Source organism: Dromiciops gliroides, chromosome 4 (genome assembly GCF_019393635.1).
Source record: "Dromiciops gliroides isolate mDroGli1 chromosome 4, mDroGli1.pri, whole genome shotgun sequence".
Taxonomy (NCBI): Eukaryota; Metazoa; Chordata; class Mammalia; order Microbiotheria; family Microbiotheriidae; genus Dromiciops; species Dromiciops gliroides.
Genome location: NC_057864.1, coordinates 437525804 through 437538771, shown reverse-complemented (window position 1 = coordinate 437538771; position 12968 = coordinate 437525804).

Below are 12968 nucleotides of genomic sequence, written 5' to 3'. Positions count from 1 at the left end.
ATCTTTTTGGGGGGGGGGGGCAATGAGGGTTAAGTGACTTGCTCAGGGTCACACAGCTAGTAAGTGTCAAGTGTCTGAGGCTGGATTTGAACTCAGGTCCTCCTGAATCTAGGGCCGATGCTTTATCCACTGCTCCACCTAGCTGCCCTTTCCCCATCTTTTTATATCTTTCTCTGCTCTACATACTATGTGATCTTCCCTAGAATTCCCTGATTCCTCTGGAAATGCCCCAAGAAAGGTCAGTGTCACCAAGATCTCATTCCCCTGGATGTCCCCTATTCCTGGAATTCTCTCCCTCCTCATCTCTCTTCCCCCAGCTTCAATGATGGCTTTCTTCAAGTCCCTATGAGAAATCTTTCCCATTCCCCCTTAGTGCTACTGCTTTCCCTTTATTGATTTCTTTTATTTGTAGATTTATTTATTATCAATATATTCTTATATTTATTTATATAGTTAATATACACGTATTTCTTTTATATATGTATGTGTGTACAAACACATTTATACATTCACATGTATACATATGTACACAAGTATAGTAAACACTTGGTTGTGTGTTGTCTCTCCCATTAGACTGTGAACTAAGAGGAAAAATAGTTTTTTGCCTCTTTTTGTATCCCAAACTCTTAGCCTAGTCCCTGTCACATGGCAGGGACTTCATAAAGACTTGTTGAAGACAATACTTGTTGATGAAAAATGCTATGCATCTCCAGAGAAAGAACTGATGGAGTCTGAATGCAGATCAAAGCATACTATATTTCCCCATGGGCTTTTTTTTTGGTCTGTTTTTCTTTCACAACGTGTCTAATAAGGAAATATGTTTTACATGATTGCACATGCATAATCTATATCAAATTGCTTACCATTTCAAGGAGGGGGGGTGTGAGGAAAGGAGGGAGAGAATTTGGGGCTTAAAATTAAAAAAAATAATGTTAAGATTTATTTTTATGTGTAATTGGAAAAAATATTAAAATAAATAAATACTTGTTGACTAGACTCAGGCACCTTTTAAAATGTAGATTCCCTGGAAGGTATGAACTAATGATTTCATGGCAATTCTTTTCTTATTTATAATTCTTTGGGAGTTACCTAGGGCATTAAATGGTGAAGTGACTTGCCCACTATTATCTAATATCTGTCTGAATTGAGACTTGACCCCAAATTTCCCCACCTGTGAGGATGGCCCTTAAATTACTAAACCATACTGTATCCTCATTTATTACCATATGATTGAAAATGTATGTACAGGGGGCAGCTAGGTGGCGCAGTGGATAGAGCACCGGCCCTGGAGTTAGGAGTGCCTAAGTTCAAATCCGGCCTCAGACACTTAACACTTACTAGCTGTGTGACTTTGGGCAAGTCACTTAACCCCAATTGCCTCACTTAAAAAAAAAATGTATGTACAGAAAATCTTTTTAAAGAACTAGAAGACCTGAAAAAACACTATGCTACCTCATACACTGAAATTAGGGTAACAGCTTCATAAATGCACAGCTGGGAGCAACCTTAGAAGTGTCTAGTTCAACCCTCTCATTTTACTATTAATAATAATAACCAGCATTTATATCTCGAAAAATACCTTACATACATCATTTCATTTCCATTTCTGCCTCACAACAATCCTGCGGGGCAGGTGCTATTATTATGAGTCAGTACTCTTTTCACTGTAACAATAAATTGAAGTGTAAATAGCTACTAAGCAAGTGGCATTATTTATTTTGATGTTTAATGTTTTTAAAAGAAGACCACCTGACCTTAAATCCCTGGACTGCCGCTGGTCAATCTTGAGGCCACTTAACTTTCCCGGGCCTTAATATTTTGTAAAATTGACTAGCTAGGTTATTGTTGTTCAATTGTTTTCAATTGTGTCCTATTCTTCATGACCTCATTTGGCATTTTCTTGGCAAAGATCCCAGAGAAGTTTGCCACTCCTTTCTCCAGCTCATTTTACAGATGAGGAAACTGAGGCAAACAGGGTGAAGTGACTTGCCCAGCGGCACCCAGCTAGTAAGTATCTGAGGTCAGATTTGAACTCAGGGAGATGAGTCTACCCCATTCCAGACCTGGCACTCGGGGCTAGCACCTTTGGTACGAGGGCTTGCCAAGCCCTTTTCAGGGATGCTCATCCACCTTTGGTGTCTCGCTTTACCCAGCTCTCACCTGTGGCTCTGAGAAGCTGTAGCATGCGAAGCAGCCGCACTCCAGTAAAACCATCCTGGCAGATGGGCTAAACCAGGTTGGGGGTAACCGACAGGCCTCAAACCTGTAGGTGAATTAGGGATGCCTGTCCCAAGCATGTGACAACTTCTCCCAGTAGAAGTCGGGGTTGAGAACTTTTGCTCTAACGGCCACGAAGGCGGCTGAATCGGGAACCATGGAGCACTTAGAACTTGGTGAGACACGGAAGATGCCAGGATCATCCACTGCATCCTGGGCCAAGGTCGTTCAGTCTTACTCTTGTCTTGCCACTGGACTTTGATGACTCTGGAAGAGAGTGAGGCTGATGATTTTGTGCAGCTCCGCCTCACCTAAATCCCATTCATGAGCGGGTCATGACATCATCATCGGCTCTCTGAAAACGAAAGAGAACAGCACTTTTGTAAAACAGGGCTCTGAAAACGGAGAACAATGCTTTTACAACCTCCTTCACAGGATCGCTAGGAAAACCAGATGAGATCACCTAAATTAAGACTGTTAAAGCCTATGTAAGTGCACTTTTAATTCTCCTGTTCTTCTCATCTTTTCCCAACAACAGCTAACACTTTAGCTTAGGCTGGAGGGCCAGTGGCTGAGACCAAGGCCCTGGAGGGGATAGATCTCAGGATGGTAAGAGACAGAGGAAGCAAGCAGGGAAGAGGTCCCTGAAGGAGAAGATGGGAGGCTGTCAGAGTCCATTACCTCTATTCATTTACCTAGGGCCATCCCTGTCTCATGTCCCTTTTAGATTATGAAAGCCCAGTTCAGGACATTCACTGCTAGAGTTCTTTCGACAAATATTTACAGACCTGTTTCCGCTGGGATTGCTCGGATACTTGATTTTCTCCTTCCATGGAGACCAGCAGAGGGCAGGAATGACACACAGATACCCAAGCCCTTCTCTGCCTGTCCAAACTATGCACCACAGGGACCTGAAGAAATCCGGGTCGCTCAGTCCCTCCAAGCAGCAAGCAAGGAGCGTGCCCGTGGATCGCCTAGGGCCAAGACTGTGAGGCTCTACATGGCAATGACTGGCCAAGCCACCAATAGCTACAGAATTAAAAAAAAAAAAATCTATCTAGCCATCAATACTCTGATTTGATAGGAAAGAAGGGAATGTGTGAAACAGATTCTATTTCCTCAAAGAAAAAGCTGATTTGAGGAGCAAAGGAGGTAGTTAGGTTGATCTCTTATAAGATCAAATGGGAACTTCTGCAGATTAAAGCATAGTGAGGCCTCTCCTGGATCAGGCAGGATTTGGCGAGAAGGCCCCAAACTTGACATCTGACTTGGTCTTTGGTGATCACTTTGTTCCTGGAAGCCTCGGCTCAGTCCGTCGAGAAACATTTATTGAGTACCTGCTAAGTTCCCGGCCCTGTGCTAAGCACTGGGGAGTACAAAGAAAGGCAAAAGACAGTCCCTGCTCTCAAGGAATTTATAGTATAATGGGGGAGACAGCACGCAAACAAAATGTATACAGGATGGGGCAGCTAGGTGGCACAGTGGATAGAGTACTGGCCCTGGACTCAGGAGGACCTGAGTTCAAATCCGGCCTCAAACACTTGACACTTACTAGCTGTGTGACCCTGGGCAAGTCACTTAACCCCCATTGGCCTGCAAACAAACAAACAAACAAAAAAACCTCCAAAAAACTGTATATAGGATTAATTGGAGATAATCAACAGAGGGAAGGCACTAGCATTAAGAGGGTTTGGGAAAGGTTTCTAGTAGAAGATTTCAGCCTGGATTTTAACTTGAAGGAAACCAGGGAAGTCAGGAGGCAGAGATGGGGAGGAAGAGAATTCAGTAGTCAGTAAAGATGCATTAAGTGTCTAGTGGGTGCTGTGTTAAGCACGGAGTTACAAATAGAAATAAAAATAAAGACAACCCTTGCCCTCAAGGAGTTTACAGTCTAATGAGGAAAGACTTCACACAAAAGGAAGATGACAAGCTAGAGAGGATGGGAAGGGAGAGGGAGAAGGTACCCAGAGAGTGGGCATGCTGCCATCCAGTCAGTCAGAGGATACAATCAGAAGGGTGAGAAGGTACTGAGGCAATGGAGGTAGCCATCAAAATGCATGGAGTTGGGGGCAGCTAGGTGGCACAGTGGATAAAGCAACGGCCCTGGATTCAGGAGAATCTGAGTTCAAATCCAGTCTTAGACACTTGATACTTACTAGCTGTGTGACCCTGGGCAAGTCACTTAACTCCCATTGCCCCTCAAAAAAAAATGCATGGAGTCAGGTGACGAAATACTGTGTGGGAGTAACAGAGAGGAGGCCAATGTTAGTGGATTGTAGAGTATGTGGAGGGGTGTAAGGTGTAAGAAGATTGTAAAGGCTTTAGAGGGACAGATTATGAAAGGCTTTGAAAGCCAGACAGAAAGTTTTATATTTCTTCCTTGAGATGATAGGGAGCCCCTGGAATTTATTGAATGGGGTGGGGTGATGTGGTCAGACCTGTGCTTTAGAGAAGAATACTTTGACAGATGAGTGGAGAGACTTGAGGCGGGGAGACTGATCTATTGTATTCTTCTGTGAAAATTTACATGGAAGTAACCAGATCCTTAAGCTCAAGAAAGAGGCCCCCTACTCCATTTAACTTTCTCGCAGGCCAGAACACGCATTTTTCCAGCCACTGGTTGAAGCCTTACATGACCAAGGCTCAGAAACCTGATCTATGGACCAAATTTGAGGAAAGCTCATTTCTCATGGTAGATAATGATAATTTTTTTTGGTATGCTTCTTTTTAATCATAAAAGTATTTTGTTATTTTCCAGTTACATGCAAAGATAGTTTTCAACATTTGTTTTCATAGGCTTTTTGGTTCCAGGTTTTTCTCCCACCCTTCCTTCCCTGCCCCCTCCCCTAAGACAGAAAACAATCTGATATAGCTTATATATGTACAATCACATTAAACATATTTCTGCATTAGTCATATTGTGAAAGAAGAAGCAGAACACAAGGTAACAATCTCATAACAAGAGGGGAAAAAAAACAGCCAAGAAGTAGAAACAGCATGGTTCAATCTGCATTCAGAATCCACAGTTCTTTTTTCTGGATGTGGAGAACATTTTCTAGATAATGATAATTCTTGACTAAAATCCTCTCCTGTGCCTCAGCATAGCTGGAACGAGGATGGATTCCTATGGGTAGACCAACAGAGAGTAAGTCTCATGAGATCTTGCCAAGGAGAGAATGTCTTCAGATATGGGTGTGGCAAACAGTCTGGGGTACAGCCTAATTAATTTTGGTGGGGCTTACTTCTGGCCAGGCTGACTTCATCATTTAATTTTTATTATAATCTTATTTTTATTCATAGAAATTCATGAAAACCACCCAAAACTTTGATCTACACAGGCAGGAACATACCCAACACTAATGAAATCAAAAATTTTTAAGTCTTGAAGAAGTAATACTAATGAATTATGTTTCCTTAGTATTTTTTCAAAACCATCAGAAAAACATCATTCATTGTGTCACTTGATCCTCACAACAATTCTGTTGGCAAGTGGGTTATTATTCCCATTTCACAGATTGGGATCCCAAATTGGGTCACAAAGAGTTGGACATGACTGAAAAACAGTCCAACAACAACACCACAGAAGAGGAAAGCAAGGGGGGAGGTCACTTGTGGAAAGAGAGCATAACAGAGGCCTCCAATTTCATGTAACAATCTTCTTTTTCTTTGGGCAGTTGGTGGCACCATAATGGATAGGGCACTGGACTTGGAATTAGGAAGACTCCTCTTCCAGAGTTCAAATCCAGCCTCAGACACTTAGTAACTGTGTGACCCTGGGCAAGTCACTTCACCCTGTTTATTTCAATTTCCTCATCTGTAAAATGAGCTGAAGGAAATGGCAAACCCCTCCAGTATCTCTGCCAAGAAAACTCTGAATGGACTCTCAGGAAGCACAATTGAACTGACTGAACAATAACAACAAAGATAATGGGTTATGGTAACTAAACACTTTCACTTGTAAGATTTTGTTCCATCAACCTTAGTCAGGTCAGGAGTTTTGCTCCTGGGCATTTAGAGGTTGGCCACTCCTTTAAAGTGAAAACACCTGAGTTTAACACCTAATTAGCAAGGCCAATTAGTGAAGAAGCAAAGCTACAGGTGGTAGGCTATTTCTTTCTGGCCTGGCTGGGTTAGCTCCCAGGTCTTTCTCACCCTAGAGCTGTCTCAATCTCCACATAGAGACTAAAGAGCCAAGGGTTTCTATCCGCCCCTGCCCCCAACCCTGGGGCAGTGTCTCCAACTCGGAGGTCTCTCTCAAGGCTTCCACACCCACCTCGTAGTATTAAGTTATCCTCATTTTATAAGTGAGGAAACTGAGTCTCAGAGGGTCCAATCCAAGTTCTCTAGTACTACAACAAATGGCCTTTGAGAATGAAGGACCTGAGATCAATCAACAGGAATTTATTTAAAGTACCTACTATGTGCCAGGCACCTTACTCTAACCTTTGTGCACAAAGACAAAAGGAATGCAGGTGCTTATGTTCTACTGAAGGATATATGCGCACAAATAAGGGATAGGGGACTTATTTGGCATAAGGGACTCCCAGAAGAGGAAACCCCTTCTACTGATGCAGGTTGAGATTTTCTTGGCAATTTATAATCTTAGAAAGAGTTACCTGGAGTGGTGAGAGGTTTTGTGACTTGCCCAGGGTTAAACAACCAGTATGTGTCAGAGACAGAACTGGAGCCCCAGTCTTCCTGGTTATGAGGCTAGCTCTCTATATACTGTACCACACTGCCTCTCTGAGGGATATATCTACTCAGATAAATACAAAAATTTTAAAAATGTATACAATAGGGGCAGCTAGGTGGTGCAGTGGATAGAGCACCAGCCCTGGAGTCAGGAGTACCTGAGTTCAAATCAAGCCTCAGACACTTAACACTTACTAGCTGTGTGACCCTGGGCAAGTCACTTAACCCCAATTGCCTCACAAAAAAAGAAAAACAAAAACAAAAATGTATACAATATATATTCAAATAAAATAGGGAGGGGTAGTGGGACAAGACCTATGATTTCATTAGTATAAGGAATTGACTACAAATGTAGGTTGGTGCCTTTTCTTCAATTTATAGCCAGAGAATTGTCTAGAACATTTAGAGGCTTAGTGCTTGCCTAGGGTCACACAATAGTCAACAGACAGGACTTGAGCTTGGGTCTTCATGACTTCCAGGCTGGCCGTCCAGATTCTATGTCTCTGATTGTCTCTTGAAAGTTAAAGCCTACAATGCAGCATTTCTGGGGAGTGTCTCCATCCAAGTGCAGACCATGCCTAATCCTGCTTAGCTTCCAAGGCAAGATGAGACAGGAGGTGTGTAGGGGCCAATTTATGTATATATGTGTGTATTTATGCGTGCATGTATGTATGCGTGTATGCATGCATACACACATATATATGCATATATGTTCGTGTATTAAATGATACACAACATATTTTATATACAAAAATACAAAATGGTTTCTTGGGTGAATACTAAAAACTGGGAGAAATCAAGAAAGACGTCTTGAAGGAGGTGGCATGTGAGCTGAGCCTTCTACCAGGAGGAGATTGGGTAATTTGCCCAGGGTCCCTGGACCAATCAGGGTTAGAGCTGGTACTGTCTCTTGCCATTTCTTCTAAACCAGGGAAACCTTCCCATTGGTCCTTCCTTCTCTCCCCCACCAAGCTCTATTCACAAAGCTTTCCCTCTTTGTATTCCTCCCCATCCTCTCCCCTCCCAAAAGGGATAACAAGGTGGGGGGAGGGGGGGAGAATAAACTAAAGATTTCCTGTCCTGGAAAAAAACCAAGCAGACAAGAGGGAGGCAGGAGCCATGTGTAACAAGGTCATTCTTTCCAGATCAGACTTTTAACACCCCAACAAGATGCTGCATCATTTGAGGTGTGGCATCCATTCCAAGATTCCCCTCCTCTCACCACTCCACCCCCCCTCCCCCATGACAGCAAAGGCTGGATCTGGGTGCTGCTGGAGAGCCCCCAAAAGCTATCTCTGAGCTGACATTGTCCAATCCCAGCCCAGAGCTTTCCAGGGAAAGATGAGGGCTGCTGCCTGAGCCAGCAGCAGCCAGAGATGGTGTTAGCAAAAACTGAGAGAACTCGGCCGGGGGCTTAGGACTGACGCTTCTCCTTGAAAGCTGCCTCCTCGTCTGTGACCTGGGAAACCAAGGAAGATCTGAACACGGGGACCAGGCTGGAGCCCAAGGAAAGGTTTGGGTTTCCTGTTTGAAGAAAGGATGGATTCCGTAGCATGGAAGGAAGAAAGGAAGGAAGGAAGAAAAGAAAAAAATGAAAGAAGAGGGGAAAGGAAGGAATGAGTGAGGGAGGAAGGAAGGAAGAAAAGAAAAAAGGAAGGAAGAGGAGAAAGGAAAGAATGAGTGAGGGAGGAAGGAAGGAAGAAAAGAAAAAAGAAAGGAAGAAAGGAAATAAGGAAAGAAAGAGAGTGGAGACAAAAGGCAGTGCTGGGGAAACAGGCTAGGGTTGAAACAGTCCCATCCTCATGCTTTTATCAGTAAGTGTTGACTGAACACCTACTACGTGAACATTTCCCAGGGAACATTTCCCCTCAGTCACACACTAGGTGTTGTTTGTCCTTACTTCTTGTTCTTGAAGAGTACTAACCCAGAACGAGCCATATAACTTCTCACTGTCTCCGGTGACTCTAAGATTGTAGATTGCAAATAAAGGGCAATTTCTGGGGTAGCCTGAAGGGTTTAGGGATTTCTTTTCAGTGGAGGCTCAAGCTCATCTGCTGCCTGCCCCCTTACCCAGACCTTGTAGGAGCTTGTAACTAGCTCCCAGGTTCCATTTAACTATTTAATATCAATTAGGTTTTACAAAGAGATATTTAGAATATTCAATAAGAACAAACTAGAAACATTTCCCTAAATACCTCTGGGGCATATTCTGTCCTATTGTCACCTCTGTTTCGGAGAGTAGATTCAAAACTTTGCTCAATTTCTGCATAATATTCAATTCAATAAACATTCATTAAACGCCCATTCCATGCCAGGCACATTGCTAAGCCCAGGGAATACAAAAAGAGCCAAAAGATAGTCTCTGCCCTCAAGGAAGTTACAATCTAGTAAAGACAACATGCAAACAAATATATACAAAGCAAGCTATATACGGGGTAAGTAGGAAATAATTAAGAGATGGGAAACACTGCTTGGGGAAGACTTCCTGTAGAAAGTAAAATTTTTGTTGGGACTTAAAGAAAGCCAGGGAGGACAGTAGTAGAGGAGGGAGAACATTGCATGTACATGTCCAGATGATTTCTAAGCATTCTGCATTAAAATGCAATTGGGGGGCAGCTAGGTGGTGCAGTGGATAGAGCACCAGCCCTGGAGTCAGGAGGACCTGAGTTCAAATCTGGCCTCAGACACTTAACACTTACTAGCTGTGTGACCCTTGGCAAGTCACTTAACCCCAACTGCCTCACAAAAACAAAAGAAAGAAAAAAAGAAAAGAAAATGCAATTAGGGGAGCATTCCATCAATTCATAGCTAATACTTTAATTGTCAATTAATACCTTAGCAAAGATGAGTGAAGACCAAAACTGGCAGATACCAGGGGTACTGGGAGAAAAAAATATAATAGCTAATATTTATATAATCCTTACAATGTGCCGGACTCTATGCTAAGAGCTTTAAGATGATTTCATTAGAACCCTACAACAACCCTGGGAGGTAGGTGCTGTTATTGTCCCCATGTTACAGATGAGGAAACTCAGGCAAGAAGTGCTATTATTGTCCCCATGAGGAAATGGAGGCAAATAGAGGGTTGATGCGGTAATGAGGAGGAAGAATAGTGAATGGAGAAAGAGGAAAGAAGGTGCCTCGTAGCCTGCTATCTTCAGTGACGCACAGCCTGATTATTATTCATTGCTCACACTTACGAATAAGTCAATGTTTAAAAGCATGTGTTAAGCACTTAGGATATTGGATCTGCTAGAAAAAGCTGGACAGCAGGAAGCAATTGCTTAGCAGATTGTGTCCAGACAGAGAGAAAGGATTCAGAGAAAAGAAACTTGATAGGGTATAGAGTAACAGATCAGATCAAAAGAGACTGGGTGGGGGCAGCACTTCCTGACTCCAGGCCCAGCATTGTATCTACTGTGCCACCTAGATACCCTTTGCATTTAGGAGGTCTTTCATAAAAGCATCTTGGATTAGAAGTATCACACCTAGGAGCAGAAGTCCCTGTCTCTCTGCTGCTGTTACCAGCTCATGCCTAGGGCAGCAGAGTGGCCCTATGGGGGTTTCCCTGGAATTTGAAGCAAGGAATGATGCTGTCTCTATGGTAGATGAAAGTTTTAGGTCTAGAATGGGGCCTATTAGAGTTCTAGTAAACTAGCATCTTTGTGGCACAAGTGCACTGTGATGTTTAAAATCTAAATGCGGGGGGCAGCTAGGTGGTGCAGTGGATAAAGCACTGGCCCTGGATTCAGGAATACCTGAGTTCAAATCTGACCTCAGACACTTGACACTTACTAGCTGTGTGACCCTGGGCAAGTCACTTAACCCTCATTGCCCCGCAAAAAACAAACAAACAAACAAAAAACACACAAAAAAAATCTAAATGTGTAATGGCCTTCAATTAGAAGCTTTAGCACCAGTCTTTGGGCACTAAGCATTTATTAAAGCATATTAGGTATTAGGGGAAAAAAAGAACATGTGGTGTTAAGAAAAGGCCTATCTAGCCTAGAGTTCCAGCCTGATCTGGTTCTTCCTCAAGTCCTCCGCCATGAGCCTGCTTCAACCATGAATTCCTCTTAAACTGAGCGGAAGCTTTTTATTTTTTATTTTTTTAGTGAGGCAATTGGGGTTAAGTGACTTGCCCAGGGTCACACAGCTAGTAAGTGTTAAGTGTCTGAGGCTGCATTTGAACTCAGGTCCTCCTGATTCCAGGGCCAGTACTCTATCCACTGAGCCACCTAGCTGCCCCCCAGCATTTTTTTTTTAAAGAAACTTGTGATGTCATCTTTGTGGGCAGCTCCAGATGAGAGATTCCTTTAACAGAACAGATCTGTACCTTCTCTGATACCTGCTGTCTCTGCTTCCTGGAGCATGGGGGAGGTTAAGTGACTTGCTCAGGGTCAGTATGTGTCAGAGGCTGCCCCTGAACCCTGGTCTTCTTGATTCAGAGGCTAGCTATATTCCTCTATAGTGCACTATAGCAAAATGACCAACATTAACAACAACAACAACTCACATTTGTATTGCATTTTTGTCCTTTTTTTTTTTTTTTGCATTTAAAAAATTTTTTTAAAAGAGGTTTCCAAACAGAGTGCAGCTGGGTAGCTGAGACAAACAGCTCTAATCAGGAAAACCTGGATTTAAGTTGTGCCTGACCCCTGATGTCTGTGTGACCCTGGCAAAGGACTGCTAGTGAAAGTTTAACAACTGATATGGTAGAAAGGACAGGGAGGAACAGAGGCATGATGCCTGTTTAAGTTTAATCTGCTTTATCATCAAGTTCCCATCACTTTCCTAAGTCTAGACAGCCAAAAAAACCACAAATCAGTCCCTAGCTCATGACCTTTGAGGATTTCCCAGATATAAGCACTCCCACTGAACATTTAACTATAAACCCTTTGAATGGTCTTCAGAACAAGCTTGGGGCTTGTAATAATTGGAGTGATGCCACCTGATGGAGAGTTACTGTAGGAAAGCTCCACCATGAGGAGAAGGCATCTGAGGGCAAGCCATGGGGCCTTTCCTTGGCATCAGGAAGTGACATTTGCCCGTGGATACTGTCAATCAAGGCTACCAGCCAATTAGCTTGGAGATGTGTGTGCATGTGGATGGGATGTTCCCAGTTTCAGATGAGGCTTCTGGGAGGAAGAAGGGGAGAGGCTTGCTCTCATTCTTTCATTTTTTTCTTTTTTTTTTTTTTTTTAGTGAGGCAATTGGGGTTAAGTGACTTGCCCAGGGTCACACAGCTAGTAAGTGTTAAGTGTCTGAGGCCGGATTTGAACTCAGGTACTCCTGACTCCAGGGCCGGTGCTCTATCCACTGCGCCACCTAGCTGCCCCTTCTCACTCTCTTTCGAAAGGACCTCAGTGGGGAGAGGAGCTGGAGACATTGGCTCCTGAGATAGACAGCTGAATCTAGGCCTCCTTCTCTCTCTCTTCACCAAATTCTTATTCTCCTTAATAAATGCTTAAAAGTCTAAACTCTTGCTAAAGCTTATAATTTATTAGCGGAGCAGCTAGGTGGTGCAGTGGATAGAGTACCGGCCCTGGATTCAGGAGGACCTGAGTTCAAATCTGGCCTCAGACCCTTTGACACTTACTAGCTGTGTGACCCTGGGCAAGTCACTTACCCCCCATGGCCTCACCAAAAAAAAAAATTATTAGCAACTACTCATTAGATATTTTAGACAGTATAGCTAGAATTTTAGCCCCTTACAGACTTGGACAAGTGGCTCAAGATCTCTATCATAATAAGGTACAGAGAGAGTATTGCTCTGCATTGATCAAGAGAGCTCCTCCCTGGGAACTCCCAATACTGATCAAATCGAAGGACTTGTCCAAAATCCCTTCCACAAAAAACGAAACCACTTTCCTCATGGCCACCAGATAGGGTAGGTCTTGCAAGCATTATTGTCCCCATTTACAGATGAGAGGACTGATACTCTGAAAGGTCAAGTGACTTGTCTTAGGTCACACAGCAAGTTAGGAATAGCTGACCTCTACAATGCTTTAAGATTTGCAAGCACTTTATATATGAGCTAATAAGTGCCACCAGCATGA